This window comes from Lissotriton vulgaris, chromosome 12, assembly GCF_964263255.1.
Source record: "Lissotriton vulgaris chromosome 12, aLisVul1.2, whole genome shotgun sequence".
Taxonomy (NCBI): domain Eukaryota; kingdom Metazoa; phylum Chordata; class Amphibia; order Caudata; family Salamandridae; genus Lissotriton; species Lissotriton vulgaris.
In genome coordinates this window covers 594,640,757-594,662,269 of record NC_141700.1, presented here as the reverse complement: position 1 = coordinate 594,662,269, position 21,513 = coordinate 594,640,757, and the positions used below count along the sequence as shown (strand labels likewise).

Here is a 21,513-nt window from a genome sequence, read left to right as displayed (position 1 = left end):
ACAAGCAGCACTATGAGCAAAGAAGTGAAAATAAGGAAAGAAGGAAAATATCAGAAGAGAGGGGACAGTATAAGCAGAGAGAGGTAGACTGTGAGGAGAGACAGCGGAGATTATGGAAAAAGGTGCAAGTGTAATTCCTTAATTTACACAGGTAATCAGTGTGATTCTAGATAAAAAATGTAAAACCATACATTTTATCAAAACACATTTACCACACTAAAACGTTTAAGTGACTGAACACATTCCATGTATATAACCACTACATTTCAGTGGACAATCCTGACTCATTTTTCAAATACATTTCCAATTTGCTGCATTATTTTTTTGCCAACATTACATCCAAAAATCAGTCACAATAGAACAAGAAAGAGGCCCAAGAGGCATGGAAATCTGCCCAAATGTGTATGCAGCAGTCTATGTATACTGACTACAAAATTGTACATTTAGAACACAAGCCTAATTCTAAACAAGCAACACTATTAAGTATTCTACAACTAAAAAAGTGACTGCACACATTCTACATTTTTTAGTACTGCACTTTATTGCACAAAGGTGACAAACTAAACACATTAACTTACCAAATGATTTTATCACAATAGTTATCCAAATGCAGACAAACTCAGAATATGATTCTACAAACTTTACAAGAATAAACACAGTACTCTTACTAAATATAAAATGCACCACATACAGTCCCTTACAAGTTATCAACTCCCCTTTCAAACTGATTGGTAGATTAAGAAGAATGCCACTCACACAGCAGATAGTCCTACACAGAATCTCTCTGCTTCAGTGCTTGCAGCAGAACCAATAAATTGCACATTTTCCCTCTCAATTTACACATATATACACATTAATAACAAATCAAATTCCTACACACAATAATTCAAAACCAAACACACATTTCTATTGGTTCAACATTTCAACCTTTCCAACTGACATAACTTTCTACCCTACCCCCAAAAGATCATACAAAAGTCAACTGTCAACAGAGGTCGAAAGTTCAGCAAGCTATAAAACACTGCTCCTCAATAACTTTAGACTATGCATAAGTACTTACTTATAAGTACTAATAAAGAGAAAAGGTTTAATTAGAACCAACCAACACATAAACACATAAACTTGATAGATATTTGTAAAATATTTTTTTATTGAGTTTTTCTTGCTTAGGTACGCCCACGGGACGACTTACAGACTTTGCACCGTACGTCGTATGTTCGAGCATGGTACGTGGACGGTAAATCTATCTTAATTTTTTTTTACCCTCTATGACTAATTAATATAATCCCCAGGGACCCCATCCCCGGGGCTAAAATATAACGTTGGGGACCGGGGGGGAGCCCCAATGCCCCAACGGTCCCAGCCGGCTCCCCACGTCCATAGGTAGCCTGCATTGCTTTTTGTCAGAGAGAGCAGCTAACATGCTGCTCTCTCTGGTGAAAAGCAATCTGCTTTCCTATTTGAAAGAGAGAGCAGGTTTCCTGCTCTCTCTTTCAAATAGGAAAGCAGTTTGCTATGGTAGGGTGGGAGCCGTGAGGCTCCCGCCCTACCATAGCAAACAGCAGTGTCCCGGGGGTAGGCACCCCTGGACACTGTAGGAGCCTCCCCTGGGAGGTGGTGGTCCCCAGGGCCATCGAGGACTCCAGGAGGGGGCCGTGCGGCCACCCTCCCAACAATTGTGAAGCCCCGGGGGTGGTGGTCCCCGGGGCTGGGGGGTCCATCACTGACCCCCTATTTTAAATATTAGAGCCCCGGGTAGGTGGCGGTCCCCGGGGCGTGTGGGAGGACTTCATCCCCCCACACTTTTTTTTGTTTTAAAGCCCCGGGGGATGGGGTCCCCGGGATTATAAAAAATTACTAATAGAGGCTATTTTTTTAATGATAAATTTACCATGCTCATATGAACGACGTCCGGTGCGAAGTCTGTAAGTCGTCCCTTGAGCGTACCTAAGCAAGAAAAAGAAAAGATTTTGACATTGGGGATCATTGTAAAACTCCATAAGCAACCTTAGGGGGTCAGGAAGTCCAATAGCAAACAGCAAACATTTCCTATCAATCTACACACTCAATCTACACACATATACAAATAAATAACAAATCACATATATTCCCACATTAAATCAAAATGAAACACACATTTCTACCACTTGAACTTTTGAACCCTTCCCACCTGACAAACTTTCAACCCTTCCCTTTTCCACATTCTGCCAGTTACCATAGCAACACTTCAGAGAACACCTAACTGAGCACACAGGTAAAAAGTTCATCATACATTGTTGCAAATCAAAACAGCAAGTGTGCTTGACTTGTCAATATACCAGCTTATCTTAAGTAATGTTCTTTTCTATCACTTTTTCTTAACCAATAAATAACAGGCTTTTTAAAAAACTGAAAATTGCACCCTAGTTTTATAGCTAATAATATTTCAAACAACCAATCAATTCTTTGCTTTTTTGGAAAACTCCACTTATCCACCATTTTTGAAAAAAAAATCTTCTAACTGCCCTTTCATTTACAGAGACCATCTGAGTGCATCAAGACCTCTCTTCAAGATGCTGAGAGTGTGGATTGTGGGACACAGCTATATTTTCTGGAGTGAAAGGTACGCACAACAGAAAGGAATTCACAAAGACCTAGATTTACCAAATGTAGACATTAAATGGATTGGTCAGAGAGGGTTAAAGTGGCACCAATTGACGCCATTGGTGAAATCCTTTATGCATCTCCAACACCCTCACCTCCTAATTGTGCACTGTGGTGGCAAAGACCTAGGTACTTTGACTGGGGTAGGTCTGGAAATTTTTATGAAGGACACCTTTACAGAACTGATGTCACTTTTCCCCCAAACCACATTTGTCTATTCTAGTATATGTCAAAGGCAAAAATGTACCTGGTCCAATCAATTTTGTCCACAGATTGAGAAAGCTAGGAAGCATGTGAATAAATCTATTTCTGCGTTTCTCCGAGACTATAGAATGGGGTCCATTTACCATAACAATCTGCTCTTCAATATGGATGGCATCTATAGGAGAGATGGTGTACATTTTACAGATGAGGGGAACAGAGTCTTCCTCTTGAACTTTAGACTCTGCATCGGTACTTACTTGTAGGTACTAAAATCTCAAAATAAACACAAGAGCTCTTTTAGAGCCACCCAATGTGTAAACACATACACTTCATAAATATCTAAAAATATTTTTATTTTTCTTGCTTAGGTACGCTCACGGGACGACTTACAAATTTCGCACCGTACGTCGTACGTACGTGCATGGTACGCACACTGTAAATCTATTGTATAAAAATAAATAGCTGGTATTACGAATTTTTTATAATCCCCGGGCACCCCATCCCCCGGGGATAAAATATAACATTGGGGACTGTGGAGGGAGCCCCAAAGCCCCCACGGTCACAGCCGGCTCCCAGCGTCCTTCGGGAGCCGGCATTGCCTTTCTGCTTGGGGAGCAGCTAACATGCTGCTCCCCATACAGAAAAGCAATACACTTAGATTTTTGAAAGAGAGAGCAGGTTTCCTGTCTGTCACGGGCCCCCCTATTTCCCCCCCACACTTTTTGATTATTATGCCACCAGGATTTGGTTCCCCCGGGGGGTAATTACAAAAAAAATCAGACCAGGTTGTTTTTTTTTTAACCACAGGGTACGCACACCTATGCGTACCACGCGGTTAAAAAAAGAAAAGGTCTAGGGGGTCAGGTTGTTTCTACGCTGCCCCCTTTGTGTGTTTTACACGTTTGTTTCACAGCTTTCTTGTGCCTCGGTTCTACCGAGGCACAAGATGGCTGCCAACACTTCCTGGTTTGGAGTGTTGACAGACAGTTGACAGCCAATAAACATACAGCTCGTGCTCGTAATAGTACGCTTTACCGTATGCTTACAGTACGCGTACGGTAAGCGCCTCTAGATATATCTAGGATTTTACATTTGATTTTCTCAAGAACTACTGAACAGATTTACACCATTTAACAAAAATGGTAATCTACGTACCGAACTCTACCTTTTTGCCAAATTTGGTGTAATTCCGTTTAGCCGTTCGGGCTGTAGCCCTGGCTAAAGGTCCTATAGAAAATTGCATGGGGAAAACATGTTTTGGGACCCCCCTTTTTTCTCGGCCCCCACTTGACGAATCACCCTCAAACTTTAGGGAAGGAGCGGAGCGGAGCAGACCATTTTCTTTGAGAAATTCACGAAGATTCGTCCATCGGCGCCAAAGTTATTCCAAATAGAATGTTGCGGATTTCCTATGGAAAGTAGGACCCAACTATAACTACCTTCTGGCGACCGCCAGTAGGTAATATATATATAATAAAGTTAAAAAAGCATTATTATTTTAAACATGTTGCAGCGTGAACAAGGGCTTTCGCTCGAAACGTGTCGCTGGTTCTGTTGAAGGATAATAAAAACACCTTTTTGCTGACTCTGATGGTCCGGTCAGGAAAATGGAACATTTTGTTTCTGAGCAGCCCCTGACAATTTGGGGGGGTTTCATCAAGGGGGGGCCGAGAAAAAAGGGGGGTCCCAAAACGCGTTTTTCCCATGTTAATTTCCATAGGGCGGTTGGCCTCACTTTTAGCTCGAACGGCTGAATGGATTTGCACGAAACTTGGCAAAATTGTAGGGACTGTTAGCCCGATGTGCCTTTGCTAGGTCTCAATATATGTGCTCCAGTGGATTTTGAGTAATTTAGGTTAAAAAAAAGATATATATCTGGGCGGAGCCTAACCACACATCTGATCTGATTGGCTGTCAGCACTTCATCCAAGAAGTGTTGGCAGCCATCTTGGGACCAATATACATGATAGCACCTCATTAAAAAGCATTGTAGTTAATAGAGGGTTTTAGGACTTTAGTTACATTATAAATCATTTGTTGATGGTACCATACTCGTTTTAGGAATTGTGGTGGGTTCTAAGGTGATTTTACCATGTGAAAAAACCTTCTGCTGTGATATCATGAATATTGTTTGAAAGAAAACTAATATCTCATGATTTTCCCACAGTGGTTTGGAAGGGGATCTATAAGCTAAACTGAAAGCATATTTTCTGTAAATTCACATTATCTTTCTCAGTCATGTGAAAATGAAGTCTGACATTCTCAGTAAAACATGTACATCCAACAAGGACAGAGACTGTCAGTTGATTCCTTTGTGTTCTACTGCAGCCTCCTAGAGTGTTCTAAAGAACAACTAGAGCGCTAACAGTCCTACTTATTACAAAGGTATGGCACACCTGAAGCCATCTTGATTGGAATAAAGTGGTAACTCTTAAAACATTTAATTTAAAAAGAAACAACACGAGGGGGTATATTTTGCCATAGAAAGTATGATTAGTGCTGCAGAATGAAAAATTAGGGCACATTTTGAGTGACTTCTCAAATCATTTTCTATTTCATTAAAACATTCTGACATGCAGTCTCCCAAAATGGCCACCAGAGACAAAAGAGCCCAAATGTAGCCCAAATATCACCCAGATGTAGCCCAAGTATAGCCCAATGACAGAATGTCCCAGAGTGCTCTAAAGAACAACTAGAGCGCTAACAGTCCTACTTCTTACAAAGGTATGGCACACCTGAAGCCATCTTGATTGGAATAAAGTGGTAACTCTTAAAACATTTAATTTAAAAAGAAACAACATGAGGGGGTATATTTTGCCATAGAAAGTATGATTAGTGCTGCAGAATGAAAAATTAGGGCACATTTTGAGTGACTTCTCAAATCCTTTTCTATTTCATTAAAACATTCTGACATGCAGTCTCCCAAAATTGCCACCAGAGACAAAAGAGCCCAAATGTAGCCCAAATATCACCCAGATGTACCCCAAGTATAGCCCAATGACAGAATGTCCCAGAGTGTTCTAAAGAACAACTAGAGCGCTAACAGTCTTACTTATGACAAAAGTATGGCACACCAGAAGCCATCTTGATTGGAATGAAGTGGTAAGTCTGAAAACACTCAATTTAAAAAGGAACAACATGAGGGGGTTAATTTTGCCATAGAAAGTATGATTAGTGCTACAGAAAGAAAAATTAGGGTTCATTTTGAGTGACTTCTCAAACCCTCTTCTATTTCATTAAAAAAATCTGACATGCAGACTGAAACATGCACTTTGAATACCAGCAGCAGACGTCCCTGGTGAGCAGTAGCTTTACTACAGTGATCTAATGTGCAACTAGAGTGCTAACATTCAGAATTCATGGCAAATGTGTGACACATCTGAATGCCTTCTTGATGGAACCAAAGTAAACAAGCATTGAAAATGCAATAGATCTCGCCCTCGTTTAAGTTAAAGCCATTCTGTTTGTAATGAGGTGGCTTTTTAGCTTTGCTTTTATTAGTGTTTTTTCAACTTTCATGTAAATAACATGCATCTGTATGCACATAAGTATATGTATGCATGCATTTATGTTTGTATTTATATAGATATACAGATGATATATGTTTATATATGTATGTATATATATATATATTCACTGAAAAAACCATAGGTTATAGACCATATATAGTTAGGAATTAGCATTTACAAAACCTTGAAAATTCACTGAAAAAACCATAGGTTATAGACCATATATAGTTAGGAATTAGCATTTACAAAACCTTGAAAATTCACTGAAAAAACCATAGGTTATAGACCATATATAGTTAGGAATTCGCATTTACAAAACCTTATTTTACTCACACAAAACCATTGAAATTCCATATATAGTTAGTTGCACTAACTATATATCGCAGCACCCGCAATCCACTGCTGATGATGTCACATATTACATCATTCATGACATGGTCAATGACATCACTGATGACATCACTGATGACATCTCAAATGACATCACTGATGACATCACTGATGACAACATCCAGTGACTGTATGTTTCTGTAAAGTTAAAATATGTCTTACATATTGAAGAATGAGTGGATGTATAAGTGTCTGGATGAAGGATTTAGTAGGTGCATGACTGACTGTATGAGTGAGTGATTAAATGTGTCTCACTGAGTGCATGGGTTAGTGACTAAACTGTCTTAATTTGTGCATCATTATGTCTGTTGTTCTGTAAACTGTTGCATGTGTTGATAAGTAGCTATATGAGTAACTATATGGGTTATTGATTGGATGCCCAAGTATTTGTATGGGAGACTGAGTGTGTGTGTGGGTGGCTGGGAGGTGTATGACTCTGTGCATAGATGTGTGAGCAGTTGATTCACTAGATGTATGGTTTCAAAAGTGCATGTGGAAACAGCTGTATGGGCGGTTGACTGTGTGCATGAGTTTATTGGTGAGTGAATGGATATCTCAGTGCTACATGTCAAAGTAAGTACATATGTAAAACACAGTACATGTGAGAGTTGACATATATAAATAACTGTGCATAAGAGCCAGTGAATGTGTGAGTGGCTGTATGGATCATTGTGAACTTGTATCAGGGATTGTATAAGAGAGTAAATATGTGTTAGTATATGTTTGAATAAGTAAAGTTTGTATAACTGTATAGTTGAGGAAATGGAGGTGTGATTGATTCTTTGCATGACTGACTAGGTGTGTGAGTAACTCCATGGATGAGTGACAGTCTGTGAGTGTCTGTTTACACTGATTGTATCTAAGGTTATATTAGAGTCTGAAGAGGTTCATCGTATTATCACATGAATGATATCATCAGTGATGTGATCAGTAATGTCAAATGAGATGTCATCAGTGATGTCATCAGTGATGTCATTTGAGATGTCATCAGTGATGTCATTTGAGATGTCATCAGTGATGTCATCAGTGACGTCACTGACCATGTCATGAATGATGTAATATGTGACAGCATCAGCAGTGGATTGCGGGTGCGCGATATATAGTTAGTGCAACCAACTATATATGGAATTTCAATGGTTTTGTGTGAGTAAAATAAGGTTTTGTAAATGTGAATTCCTAACTATATATGGTCTATAACCTATGGTTTTTTCAGTGAATATATATATATATATATATATATATATATATATATATATATATATATATATATATATATATATATATATATATATATATATTACCTACTGGCGGTCGCCAGTAGGTATATATAGTTAGGATTTTTTCTCTATGGAACTTTTGAAAATTCTATGTCTAATAACTTTGGCGTTTGTGAACGGAATCGGCTGAAATTTATAGGAAAATGGCACATTTTGATTCTGAGCAGCCCCAGAAAATTTAGGGGGGTTTCGTCAAGGGGGGGCTGAGAAAAAAGGGTGGTCCCAAAACGCGTTTTTTCCATTCATTTTTCCATAGGGCGGTTGGACTCACTTTTAGCTCGAACGGCTGAATGGATTTGCACGAAACTTGGCAAAATTGTAGGGACTGTTAGCCCGATGTGCCTTTGCTAGGTCTCAATATATGTGCTCCAGTAGTTTTTGAGAAATTAACGTTCAAACCAAGATATATATCTGTAACAGCGCTCTGGGCAGCGATCCGGTCCGCTTACTTTTCGCTTATCGGAACTTTGCGCGCAGAAAGCTGATTGGCTCTCCGGTGTCTGTCAACATTCTAAACAGTCCGGAGCGGACGCCATCTTGTCTCTCGGTAGGATCGAGAGAGAAGAAGAGGTGGAAAACGAAAGGGGAATTTAATGAAAGGGGGCAAGGTATCCCCCTCTTGACCCCCTAGGAATGTTGTTGGGGTTATTAAAGGGTCCCGTGGGGAAAATAAAAAAAAAATGATTTTTCACGGTAGAAGCGCGGCTGCGAACTGGTAGCGAAACGGGAATTCGCCATTTTGTGCTTCGTTAATTAAATTACTAGTTATAAGTGGGTGCGGGGGACGTATCCTAATCCCCTATGTTTCCTGAGGGTGGCTGAGGAGGCTGATATATGTTGATACATCTCTTCCAGCGGCTGTGCGTGAGCTTTTTTTTTTTTTTGCTGCGTGACAGTCCGGAGCGGCCGCCATCTTGTCTCTCGGTAGGATCGAGAGAGAAGAAAAGGTGAAAAACTAAGGGGGAATTTAATGAAAGGGGGCAAGGTATCCCCCTCTTGACCCCCTAGGAATGTTGTTGGGGTTATTAAAGGGTCCCGTGGGGAAAATAAAAAAAAAATGATTTTTCACGGTAGAAGCGCTTCACGGGCCGCGAACTGGGCCGCAAACTGGTAGCGAAACGGGAATTCGCCATTTTGTGCTTCGTTAATTAAAGTACTAGGTATAAGGGGGTGCGGGTGACGTATCCTAATCCCCTATGTTTCCTGAGGGTGGCTGAGGAGGCTGATATATGTTGATACATCTCTTCCAGCGGCTGCGCCATCTTGCCTTTTTTCGAATGCCACAATTTTGTCGTGCACGGCAGCCATTTTAGATGCCAGGCTGGTCCCAGGCTATCACCTAACCCTGCGGATGTAGTTTATGGCCCCAGCTGTAGAGAATTCAGACATGCCAATCCTCCTGATTCAGGCGTGTGAGTACTGATTTCAGTGCTAGTCTCCCGCCTCCCGATTTCTGCAAGCAAAAACCCGGGGGCTTATTACGAACAACTAGCGATAATTTTTGTCTCTAACTTGTTTAGAGACAAAAATTATCGCCGCACATCGGCGATTTTTATCGCAGATAAACCTTGCTATTATCGCAGAAAAGTCAGCGATATTCATGTATTATCGATCTAATGCTCTTAGCCATGTTATCCACCTCCCATTGGATAACATGGCTAAGAACTGCTCAGGGCAGGTGTTAGATTTTGGAGATATTCGCGCTTAGCGCGAATATCTCCAAAAGTTGGTAATAGAAGGTAGCGATGTTAGGGACTGTTTCCAGTCGCTAACATCTTGGCACGCCACTTTGCATGTCATTAGTGATAAGTATCACTGACATGCAAAGCGGGGCCCAAGATGGTCGCTATCTCCTTTTAGCTGTCACTAACTGGTGTTAGCGACAGCTTGGTAATAGGGAAATAATTTTATCTCCGCTTTCATGGCTTTTAAAGCCAAAAAAGCGGAGATAAACCCCCTTGATAATATGCCCCACGATTCCTTGGGGGTTTCAGCTGACAGGGCTTGGTATTGTGTTACATGGTAATTTTTCCATGAAACGTCAGAGGGTCGATGCAGGGGTTCTAGAAGAGGTGATAAACCATTTAAGCCTCATGAACAAGCGCATGGTCTTTTAAAGATTTGTGAAGTACTCGGGGCGGCGGTGTGTGTGTTCCCTCTTTCAGGAGCGGGCGGGGGGGCACTGCCAGCAACTTGCCAGGTCAGGTAGTGTTCAACACGTGCATCACCCTTTCTCTGCCTGCTATTGCGCTCCATGCTTCGGAAAGGTAAGAAAAAGAACGTGCATTTGAGTTTGAAATGTCCGATCCTGCAGCAGCACACTTCCAAAGCCCACACATGACAATAACCCGATTCAAGGCCCCATTCACCCGTTTTTAAAAAAATAGATAACACTCCAACAAAGTAAGGTTATAAAACTTTATTAACTACTAACTTTAACGAACGGAACAAAAACTAAAAACATTTAAACATTTCTCAACACAAAAAGCAACAATGGTTAGAAGCTGTCTTTTGTGCGAATAGTCCCAAGGCAGCACAACGTGCAGAGTTCTGGACGGCACCCAGGTGATGTCGCCTGGGTGCCGCACTGGTTTAGGGATCCTACAATGCTGCTCCGAAAATTGGCGTGGGGCGTCCCGGGTGGGGCGGGGGGAGGCCTCGTCAGTAGCGGTCTGTTGTGCGAATAGTCCCAAGGCAGCACAACGTGCAGAGTTCTGGACGGCACCCAGGTGATGTCGCCTGGGTGCCGCACTGGTTTAGGGATCCTACAATGCAGCACAGAAAAACAGCGTGGGGCGTCCCGGGTGGAGCGGGGGGAGGCCTCGTCAGTAGCGGTCTGTGTCCAGTGTCACATGGCTGACACAACATGTACGACAGGCACCCAGGTGATGTCCAGTAAACTGCCGCACTGGTTTTGGTATCCTACAATGCTGCTCCGAAAATTGGCGTGCGGCGGCCCGGGGGGGGGCGTGGGGGAGCCGGCGTGAACGGGCCTCCCCAGGTGGCGGCCATCTAGCTGAGTTGCGCTCGCTCTTGCGGCCACAGCGTCTCGCTCACCATGTTGTTGAGTTGCTCCCACTCTTGCAGTGCAGCGATAGGCGGCTGCCACATGGCTCTTAAAATGGCGGACAGCTCCTCGGTTTTAGGCCTGGTCCACTGAAATGGTCCTGGGACACTTTGGAACTCGGACGCTTGCCTGCTAGGGCTTGGGTTCCATTCTCGAAAAGCGTCCCCTCAGCCGTGAAGATTGTATAAAAGTCTTGGGGGCCCCCGACTCCCGCAGGCTTCCGGTGGGGAGCGGCTGCCATGATTGCTCGCGGAATGACCACGACGGAGCCACGAGATGGTGGTGCTCTCATGCTGATGCCAGCTTCAGTCTGAATGATCCAGAAACAAGGTGGGGCTTTCATCGTTTGGGAAAAAAAAATGTTCTAAACCAATGAAAAGTGTTATTTTTAGGTCATATGACCAAGCCTTCCATCTTTAGGAAACCAAAAGTAAAATGAACCAATGAAAAGTTTTATAAACAAGTCACATGACCTGTTATGCGGCATAGGGCTACAAAAAGCGTAGAAAATCCGTTGGCACGTGAGGCGGCGTCAGTAGCGGACCGATGTGCGAATAGGCCGAAGGCAGCACAACGGGCCGAGATCCGGATGGTACCGAGGTGGTGTCCAGCAAATTGCCCCACTGGTGTGGCCATCCTACAATGCTGCGCCGAAAGACGGCGTGTCCAGCTGAGTTGCGGTCACTGTTGCGGTACAGTGACTCGAACGCGCCGAGATCCGGATGGCACCGAGGTGGTGTCCAGCAAATTGCCGCACTGGTGTGGCCATCCTACAATGCTGCGCCGAAAGACGGCGTGTCCAGCTGAATTGCGGTCACTGTTGCGGTACAGTGACTCGAACGCGCCGAGATCCGGATGGCACCGAGGTGGTGTCCAGCAAATTGCCGCACTGGTGTGGCCATCCTACAATGCTGCGCCGAAAGACGGCGTGTCCAGCTGAATTGCGGTCACTGTTGCGGTACAGTGACTCGAACGCGCCGAGATCCGGATGGCACCGAGGTGGTGTCCAGCAAATTGCCGCACTGGTGTGGCCATCCTACAATGCTGCGCCGAAAGACGGCGTGTCCAGCTGAGTTGCGGTCACTGTTGCGGTACAGTGAGTCGAACGCGCCGAGATCTGGATGGCCCCGATGTTGTGTCCAGCAAGTTGCCGCACTGGTGTGGCCATCCTACAATGCTGCGCCGAAAGTCGGCGTGGGGTGCCCCGTTGGCTTATGAGGTGATGTCAGTAGTGGACCGATGTGTGAATAGGTCGGAACCAGCACAAGGCACCAAGATCCGAATGGCAAGTCCTGGATGTTGAGTGCCTCAGTTGAGAGTTCTGAGCAGTGCTTGTAAGACTGTCTGAAGCTTATTTGCACCTGCTGCAGCTTCACTAGGTCCGGCGGAACTTTTTTCCTTTTCCTTTCTGCTTCTTTTCCTACAATGCGTTTCATCTGAAGACACGACCAGGTCCCTGAATGTGTGCAGGGGGACGCTATTGATTGAATGAAAATGGCGGCTTGACACAAAGCTGACTCAAGCGTTACTGTTGGTGCTATACAGACAAAAATTGGTTTTCAGTTTGTACATTCTTCAGGTTTTTTTTTTCCATCCAAGTCTGATTGAGAGTTTGTAGAAAAATGGCTTCAGATTTTCCACATACTACTCTTCAACATTCTTCCTAAATGTAACAATGTGAAACTCACTAGGAGAACGGCTGTTTCTGTTTCCTTTCAAAATGCTGCCACCAATATTTTCTGAATGGAAGACACCATCTTGTAGCATAAAGGGCCGAAAGGGGTTCTGGTCTGGCCGATGGTTGGTGGAGACATTTTGACTATATCTTGGACCTGCCCGGCCTCGCCCAAAATGGCGCCGGTATAAATGGGACTCGTAACTCCTTGCCCGCAAATGTATATCTAGAAAATGTTATTGTAAGTGGCCCTGTCGTATTTTAATTACAAAATGTACGTCCACCGATTCCGCAACTGTTAGACACCTTTGTTCTTGTCACCTAATGGCCCGCTCGTTACGTTCTTCTACAGTGTAAATGTCTCCTCATCATATACGATTTCAGTTTGCTCCGTGGCCGGCCCACGTGGTTATAGGCCCGTATTTGTATACTGACATTTTCACAATAAAGGTTTTTAAAACAAAACACGGTAGTAGTATTTACATTTGTAAAGTTTTTACTTTTAGTGACTGTTTTCGAATCAGTAAAAGGCAAGTGAAATAAAGCAGTCCAATTACATGACGGATAAAAGGTATAATATGTAGGAACGCAGTAAAGATAAATGGTCAAGGGCAGTTGTGTTTTTCATGTCTGCAACATAAAGTGATCGATAAGAATCTGATAATCAGGCGTATCGGCGACTAAGACAGCAGGCCGAATCTCTTTTACTCAACGGCTCCGTCATGGAAGGAAGAAACGCCCTTTTTCTCGAAAAAGGAATATATTTTACTTGCAAGACAGTTGTAAATTTTCCGGGAAAGTACATTAGCCTGGAATATTATAACATATGTTTGAAAAAAAAATATTGTTCGAAAATAATAAAAAGCGTAATTTTTAGGTCATATGACCAAGCTTTTCATCATTAAATTAACAAAAGTAAAATGAACCAATGAAAAGTTTTATTAACAAGTCACATGACCTGTTATGCTTACGTTACGCGCTGCGCGCCGCGCCTCGGATCACTTCCGGGTGCGCTAACGCGGCGTGTCATAAAACGCATTACGCGACAACGTAGGTCAAGAATATAGTCTAAATGTCTCCACCAACCAGCGTTCAGAACACAACCCCTTTCAGCAGTCCAAAAAGTTCTGTTAAATGACAACAGAGGGGACAGGCAACAAGAACCATCAGTCAAAGAGGGGAGGGCAAGTTCTTCTCTTCCGGGTCATGTTGGGGCGCTACCGGAACTGATCGAATTGGTAGTCTATAGTGTTTCTGGATGTTTCAGACTAAAGCTGGCGTCAGCATGAGACCACTACCATCTCGTAGCTCCGTCGTGGCCATTCCACGAGCAATCATGGCAGCCGCTCCCCACCAGAAGCCTGCGGGAGTCGGAGGCCCCCAAGACTTTTGTAGAATCTTCACGGCTGAGGGGACGCTTTTCGAGAATGGGACCCAAGCCCTAGCAGACAAGCGTCCGAGTTCCAAGGTGTCCCAGGGCCATTTTAGTGGACCAGGCCCAAAACCGAAGAGCCGGCCGCCATTTTGAGAGTCCTGTGGCAGCCGCCTATCGCTGCACCGCAAGAGCGGGCGCATCTCAACTACATGGTGAGCGAGACGCTGTAGTCGCAAGAGCGGGCGTTAAACAGCTGAATGGCGGAAGAGGCACAGTGTAGCAAAAGCGGGCGGAATGGCAACTAAAACGATAAAGGGGCGCCCCACTACAGCTTGTCTTCAGGTCAAACGGATTGTGGGACAAGGTCCAGAATTGAAGAGTCATCAAAAGGCAAAAAGTTCCGCCGGACCCCGGGAGCCGGCCGCCTATGTCGGGGGCGATCTCAGGCTACACCAGTGCTATAAGACTTGGGGAGGGTGTCGGAGCCAAGCGTCTTCTCCGAGTCCATGGCCATCACACCGCCCCTCAGGGGCCTCCGTCAAGCTGTTTAGGAAGGTAACATATCACATTGTTTTCTAATGCAGTCAGGTCCACAAACGACACTCACTTACTTTGAGAATAGTGAAGCTGCAGTAGGTGGAAATAAGCTTCAGACAGTGTTACAAGCACTGCTCAGAACTCTTAACTATGGCACCCAACATCCAGAACTTATGCTATTTGAGAATGGTAGTGACATCGAAGCATCTCAGGGACCAAAACCATTAACGTACTTTCACGTATGAAAATCTTACTTGGGGAGGGGGCAGGAGCGAAGCGCCCCCTCCCAGTCAGCGCCACCACACCGTATGTTGAAAATCTGAAGCCATCGTTCTACAAAGTCAACCAAACTTGGATTGAAAAATCTAGAAAAATGTACAAACTGAAAACCAGTTTTGGTCTGCATAGCATCAGTAGCAACGCTTGAGTCAGCTTTGTGTCAAGCCGCCATTTTGATTCAACAAAGCACAGGCATTGAAAAAGGCTGAAATTCAGAACTCTAAACTATGGCACCCAACATCCAGGAGCTTGTCATCCGGATCTTGGAGCCTTGTGCTGTTTTCGATCTATTCACACATCGGTCCACTACTGACATCATCTTATAAACCAACGTTATGTAAATAGTTTTTTAATAAAATGTTTTACCCTGTTTCTTTGCTGGTGTGTTGTCTATATTTTTAATATTTGCATAGGGTTTGTCGTTATTTTTTGCGGGATGGGTGATGGAGCCGAGCTGTCTTGCAGCCCTCATGGTGTGGAGCTCAGTTCATCTCACTATTTTCGTATTTCTCATGAAGGGTTGTTCCTAATATTTCTATTTTAGCGAGGTCAAAAAGAGATCCAATTAGTGGCCTACTGATTTTGCTCGATTACTTTTATTTTTTTACACGATTTTTCACTATCTGCAAAGACTAAACAGAGTATTACGACTTTGTGCTTGTTTGTAAATAGAGAATGATCCAAAGAGAACCAATTCTAAAACAGTAAATGCTTGGACAACAATCAATCAAATGGAGAGACAAGGAGGCACGACGGATTACAACGGGGGTAAAGGCCTGCGTTAACTACCCTTCAGTATCTGCAAAGAGAGAGTACTACTAAGACAAAAGAGGGGAGGGGGGGGGGGTGCAGCGTTCAAAGCACATCAGCGTGCATAAATACGAAAATGTTTTTATCTATCACGTACTTGACATTTTAAAGCTTTTCATATTTGCTATTAAAAAACCAATGAAATTCACAGAAAAAACCATAGGTTATAGTGGATATATAGTTAGGAATTTGCATTTACAAAACCTTGAAAATTCAATGAAAAAACCATTGGTTTTAGGCCATATATAGTTAGGAATTAGCATTTACAAAACCTTATTTTACTCGCATAAAACCATTGAAATTCCATATATAGTTAGAAGCGCTAACTATATATCGCGCACCCGCAATCCACTGCTGATGATGTCACATATTACATCATTCATGACATGGTCAGTGACATCACTGATGACATCACTGATGACATCTCAAATGACATCACTGATGACAACTCAAATGACATCACTGATGACATCTCAAATGACATCACTGATGACATCACTGATGACAACTCAAATGACATCACTGATGACATCTCATTTGTCATCACTGATCACATCACTCATGTGATAATACAATGAACCTCTTCAGACTCTAATATAACCTTACATACACTCAGTATAAACAGACACTCACAGACTGTCACTCATCCATGGAGTTACTCACACACCTTTTAGTCATGCAAAGAATCAATCACACCTCCATTTCCTCAACTATAAAGTTATACACATCTTACTTATTCAAACATATAATAACACATATTTATTCTCTTATATAATCCCTGATACAAGCTCACAGTGATCGATACAGCCACTCACACATTCACTGGCTCTTATGTTCAGTTATTTATATATCTCAACTCTCACATGTATTGTGTTTTACATACGTACTTACTTGCACATGTAGCAATGAGAAATCCATTCACTCACCAACACACCCATGCATAGTCAACCGCCCATATAGCTGTTTCCACATGCACTCTTGAACTCATACTCCTAGTGAATCAACTGCTTACACATCTATGCACAGAGTCACGCACCTCCCAGCCACCCACACACACACTCAGCCTCCCATTCAAATACTTGGGCAACCAATCAATAACCCATATGGCCACTCTTATAGCTACTGATCAACACATGCAGTAGCTTACACAACAACAAACATACTGATGCACAAATTAAGACAGTTTAGTCACTAACCCATGCACTCAGTGAGACACATTTAATCACTCACTCATACAGTCAGTCATGCACCTACTAAATTCTTCATCCAGACACTTATACATCCACTCATTCTTCAATATGTGAAACATATTTAAACTTTACAGACACATACAATCACTGGATGTTGTGATCAGTGATGTCATCAGTGATGTCATTTGAGATGTCATCAGTGATGTCATCAGTGATGTCACTGACCATGTCATGAATGATGTAATATGTGACATCATCAGCAGTGGATTGCGGGTGCGCGATATATAGTTAGCGCTTCTAACTATATATGGAATTTCAATGGTTTTATGCGAGTAAAATAAGGTTTTGTAAATGCTAATTCCTAACTATATATGGCCTAAAACCAATGGTTTTTTCATTGAATATATATATATATATATATATATATATATATATATATATATATATATATATATATATATATATATATATATATATATATATATTCACTGAAAAAAACCATAGGTTTCAGGGGTGTTATAGTTAGCTGGACATTTCACTCGTACAAATCCATTGAAATTCCTCCGTTATAGTTAGTTCTACTAACTATAACTCGCTTGCCCACAATCTACTGCTGATGATGTCACATATTACCTCATTCATGACATGGTCAGTGACATCACTGATGACATCACTGATGACATCTCAAAAGACATCAGTGATGACATCACTGATGACATCATCCAGTGAATGTGGTTTGGTTCAATATTTAAATGTGTATTATATATATAGCAATCTGCATTGAAGAATGAGTGGAAGTATAAGAGTCTGGATGGAGGATTTAGTAGCACTGTGATTGACTATTTAAGTGACTAATTTCAAGCATCTCACTTAATGGGATAGTGATTAAACAGTGTGAATATCTGTATCACTATGTCTCTTGTTGTGTAAACTACTGCATTAGAACACTGGGAAAAGCTGGTTATTAGCGCCAACCTGGGTGGCAGCGGCCCATTTTGGACGGCTGTCAGGAGAACGAGGGAAATGGGCAAAGAGCTTACACAAATCAGCTGCAATATAACAAGTGCAGCCTGGGAGACCCATTTTTCAAAAATTTATGCTGCCCCCTCTGACGAGCAATCTCTCCCTAATACAGGTCAATCAGAGGGTTTACAGATTTTGGATCAAGAAGTTAGGAAAGCCATAAAAGAGAGCCTAGGTAACAAGGCACCCGGACTAGACGGTCTCCCTATCGATATTATCAAACACAATGTTGAGCTATGGTCACCAATACTCCTTAACATCTTTAACAGTCTCCCAAAAGTAGCCATGCCTGTCACCTGGGCTACTAGTATCATTGTTCCTATTTACAAAAAGGGAGACAGATCAGACCCAGCAAATTATCGTCCCATTTCCCTTCTGGATAATACTTTAAAAATACTAGGACGTATAATTTATAATAGGGTATTGGAATGGGCGGCTGATACTGACTTTTTAGATCCCTGTCAGATGGGGTTCAGGAGCGGGGTAGGAACAGTGGAGCAATGTTTAAATCTCAAATTGATAATCGACAAATATTGCATTGCCCGCTCATCCCCTGCCTACCTAGCTTTTATGGATCTCTCATCCGCATTTGATCTTGTGAACAGATCTAAGCTTTGGTCAATCCTCCTGTCCAATGGCCTTGATGCCACTCTCGTTAGATTTTTAGCCTATCTCCATACTGACCTGAAAGCACGGGTACGTATCGGGATGGGCGGAGAGGTATCGGGAGCTATTGAGATAGGGAGGGGGGTGAGACAGGGGTGCGTTTTAGCACCCCTGTTGTTTATCATTTACATCAATGGCCTGTCCAATTGTCTAAAGAAAGCCACCCCTGATGTCCCAACATTTCTAGGCAATCCCCTACCTGTGCTTTTATATGCAGACGATGCTGTCCTTATGGCACGCACACCTAACGCTCTACGTCTGCTTGTACATAGCTTTGTAAATTTTATGGAGGGACTGGACCTGAAAGTTAATTTTAAAAAGTCTTTTATTATGTCCTGTGGGCCGGGCAAAAGGAAACTCAGTACAATTCGAATTGGAACAGATAAACTAGAATCTGTTCATAAGTTTCCTTATTAGGGGTTGGTTTTCGCTGCGAACAGCTCGTGGAGTGGGCATTTGGCCCACGCCACGAGCAAGTTCTCGAAAGCCAACAATTCTGTTCTGAGTCTCCCACGCCCAAAGAAAATTGGTGCCTCAAAGGCTATTGTTAAGATTTTTAAATTACAGTGCTCTCCTGTCGCTACGTATGGAGCTGAAGTTTGGGGATCGGATAGTAGCATCTGTATCCAAAGAGAGGAAAATCGTTTCTGCAGAAAAGTGCTGGGTGCACCGATTTCCTCTTCCGATTTTATTTGCCATAATGAACTTAACCTCCCCTATATAAGTGATTTTATCAAAGCAAGACCAGCTCTCTTCTGGATTGGAATCTGGAGGAATGATGCTGCTGTCCTTCCACAAAATATCATTAAGGACTGCCTAAATTGTGAATATGGTATGCAGATTCCCTGGTTTAAAGAAGTTCTTAAATCACTTAATGAAATTGGTAGAGGCATTTTGTTCACTGACCCAATGGCAATTGAACTAAAGGATAAATTCGAGGTACAAAAAGCACTTTATGCACTTTATTGCAATGGGCGCATAGGAAGAGAATCTCAGAAATCAAGGGTCAAGAAATACATAGGAAATGGTCTCTGTATGCAAATTCTGCCGCCCTACCTTTCCCTCCCTATGTCAAACTGGGAGCGATCTTTATTGTTTCGTTTAAGGGCTGGAACTGTGAAATTTCTGCTGTCTTTTCCTTTGGGGTACCGACATAGTAGAGACCTTACTCCATGCCCTTGCGATGGTATAAGCACTCAAGATGACCTGCACTTTCTATTTTTCTGTAAATTTTATGTGAGATATATTAAATGGTTTTTAACCCCATATTTTAGAAAACATAGACCTCTCACACTCCAAGAATCTTATATGTTGCTGATTACCCTGGATACCGATGAACTGACCTTTCGCACTAGCACTTTTTTAAGACTAGCCATACGTGCACGCAAGTCAATGGAAAGTCCCTGAAATCAGAAACTAGTCATAATGATACTACTGTAAAAATTTTATAAGAAAATGAAATTTACTGCTCAATCACTGTATGAATTACTTTGTTATCATGGAATGCTATTTATATAATTGTTTGTATTACATGTATATGTGTGTTTTTGCTGTGTTCGGTACTTTTATGAATTTTATGAAATTCGAATAAAGGTCTTTTGAACTTGAACTTGAACTTACTGCATTAGTTGGTTCCCATCCCATTAAAATTGGATCTGGGAAGAAAAGGTATAGAGGACATAGCGAGGCTACGCCCTCTTTTATATTGGAGACGGATTATGGTGACCCCAGAACTAAGTCACTATGCGGCGGCCTTGATGGACGTCATCAAGTTCGACCGTTTCCATAGTATCCCATGGTTAAAGGAGCTCCGGGGACTCCTTATAAAGCTGAAATTGGACTATCTATGGGACACTAAAGATGTGAACTGCTTCCCTACGAAGGCAAAGCTGAAAGAACTATATTGGGAAATGGTGTATCTTACAATGTTTAGTGACGGTACAAGTACAAGCCTAACATCTCGCTTCTTAGATATAAAAATGTACCCCTCATGCGAATCCTTTTGGGATGTCATCGAAAAACCATATGATAGAAAACTTTATTTTCAATTTCGCATAGGTACACTCCCGGTGAATGCCTTCAAGAAGCATTGGTCCCCAGCATGGGATGAACACTGTCACCATTGTAATGAACAAACTGAGCACATCTCCCATTTCTTGTTCTGCTGCCCACTGTATTCGTCCCCCAGACGTAAATGGTTAAAACCTGTGTGCTCAAATATGGGAACCCGTAGCCAATCTGAAGCTCTTAGGATACTTGAAACAGATTGTTCCACAGTGCTCGTGGTTGGGGTAGCAACATTTCCGGCTTGGTCATGGTTAATTCGTGCCCGATCGCTAATGGCAATCGCATCCCAATGAAATTATGTACATTATCAATTCTGCACTTTGCCATATGAAATATTGTATTCTAATTTTTTAGAAAAATCTACTTTTTAAGAAGTGTGATAATTTAGTGTATTTTTATCATGTATTTATTCGACAATTCGTGTTTAATATGTATTTTTAGAAAGTATTTTTATGTGTAGTATTTATTGTATTAGGGCTAGGTGAATGCTTTTATGACAAATGTCGAATAAAGCTTTAAAACGCATTAGTTGGTTATTAGCTATGTGAAAGTCTATACTACTTATTGATTAGCTAAGTGAGTATTTGTAAGGGGAGAGTGAATGTGTGTGTGGTTGGGTGGGAGGTGTGTGGCTGTCCAAAGATATGTAAATAGTTGCATTGGGAAACAGTTGTTTGGGTGAGTGAAGGTCTTTATGGGTGTAGTGATGAGTAAATATATTTCTCAATGATACATGTCCAACAAAGTAGAAATATAAAAGGCAGTGTATGTGACAGTTGTTGTATATAAATAAGTATACAT

The 21,513-nt window shown here is 42.2% G+C and overlaps 1 protein-coding gene across 1 annotated transcript in view; it reads right to left on the bottom strand.

The window, feature by feature from the left end:
- The window catches only part of LOC147677799 (ATP-binding cassette sub-family C member 12-like), a 2,578,840-nt gene that overhangs the window by 1,367,795 nt on the left and 1,189,532 nt on the right, over window positions 1–21,513 (bottom strand). The gene's annotated exons all lie outside the window — the stretch shown is intronic.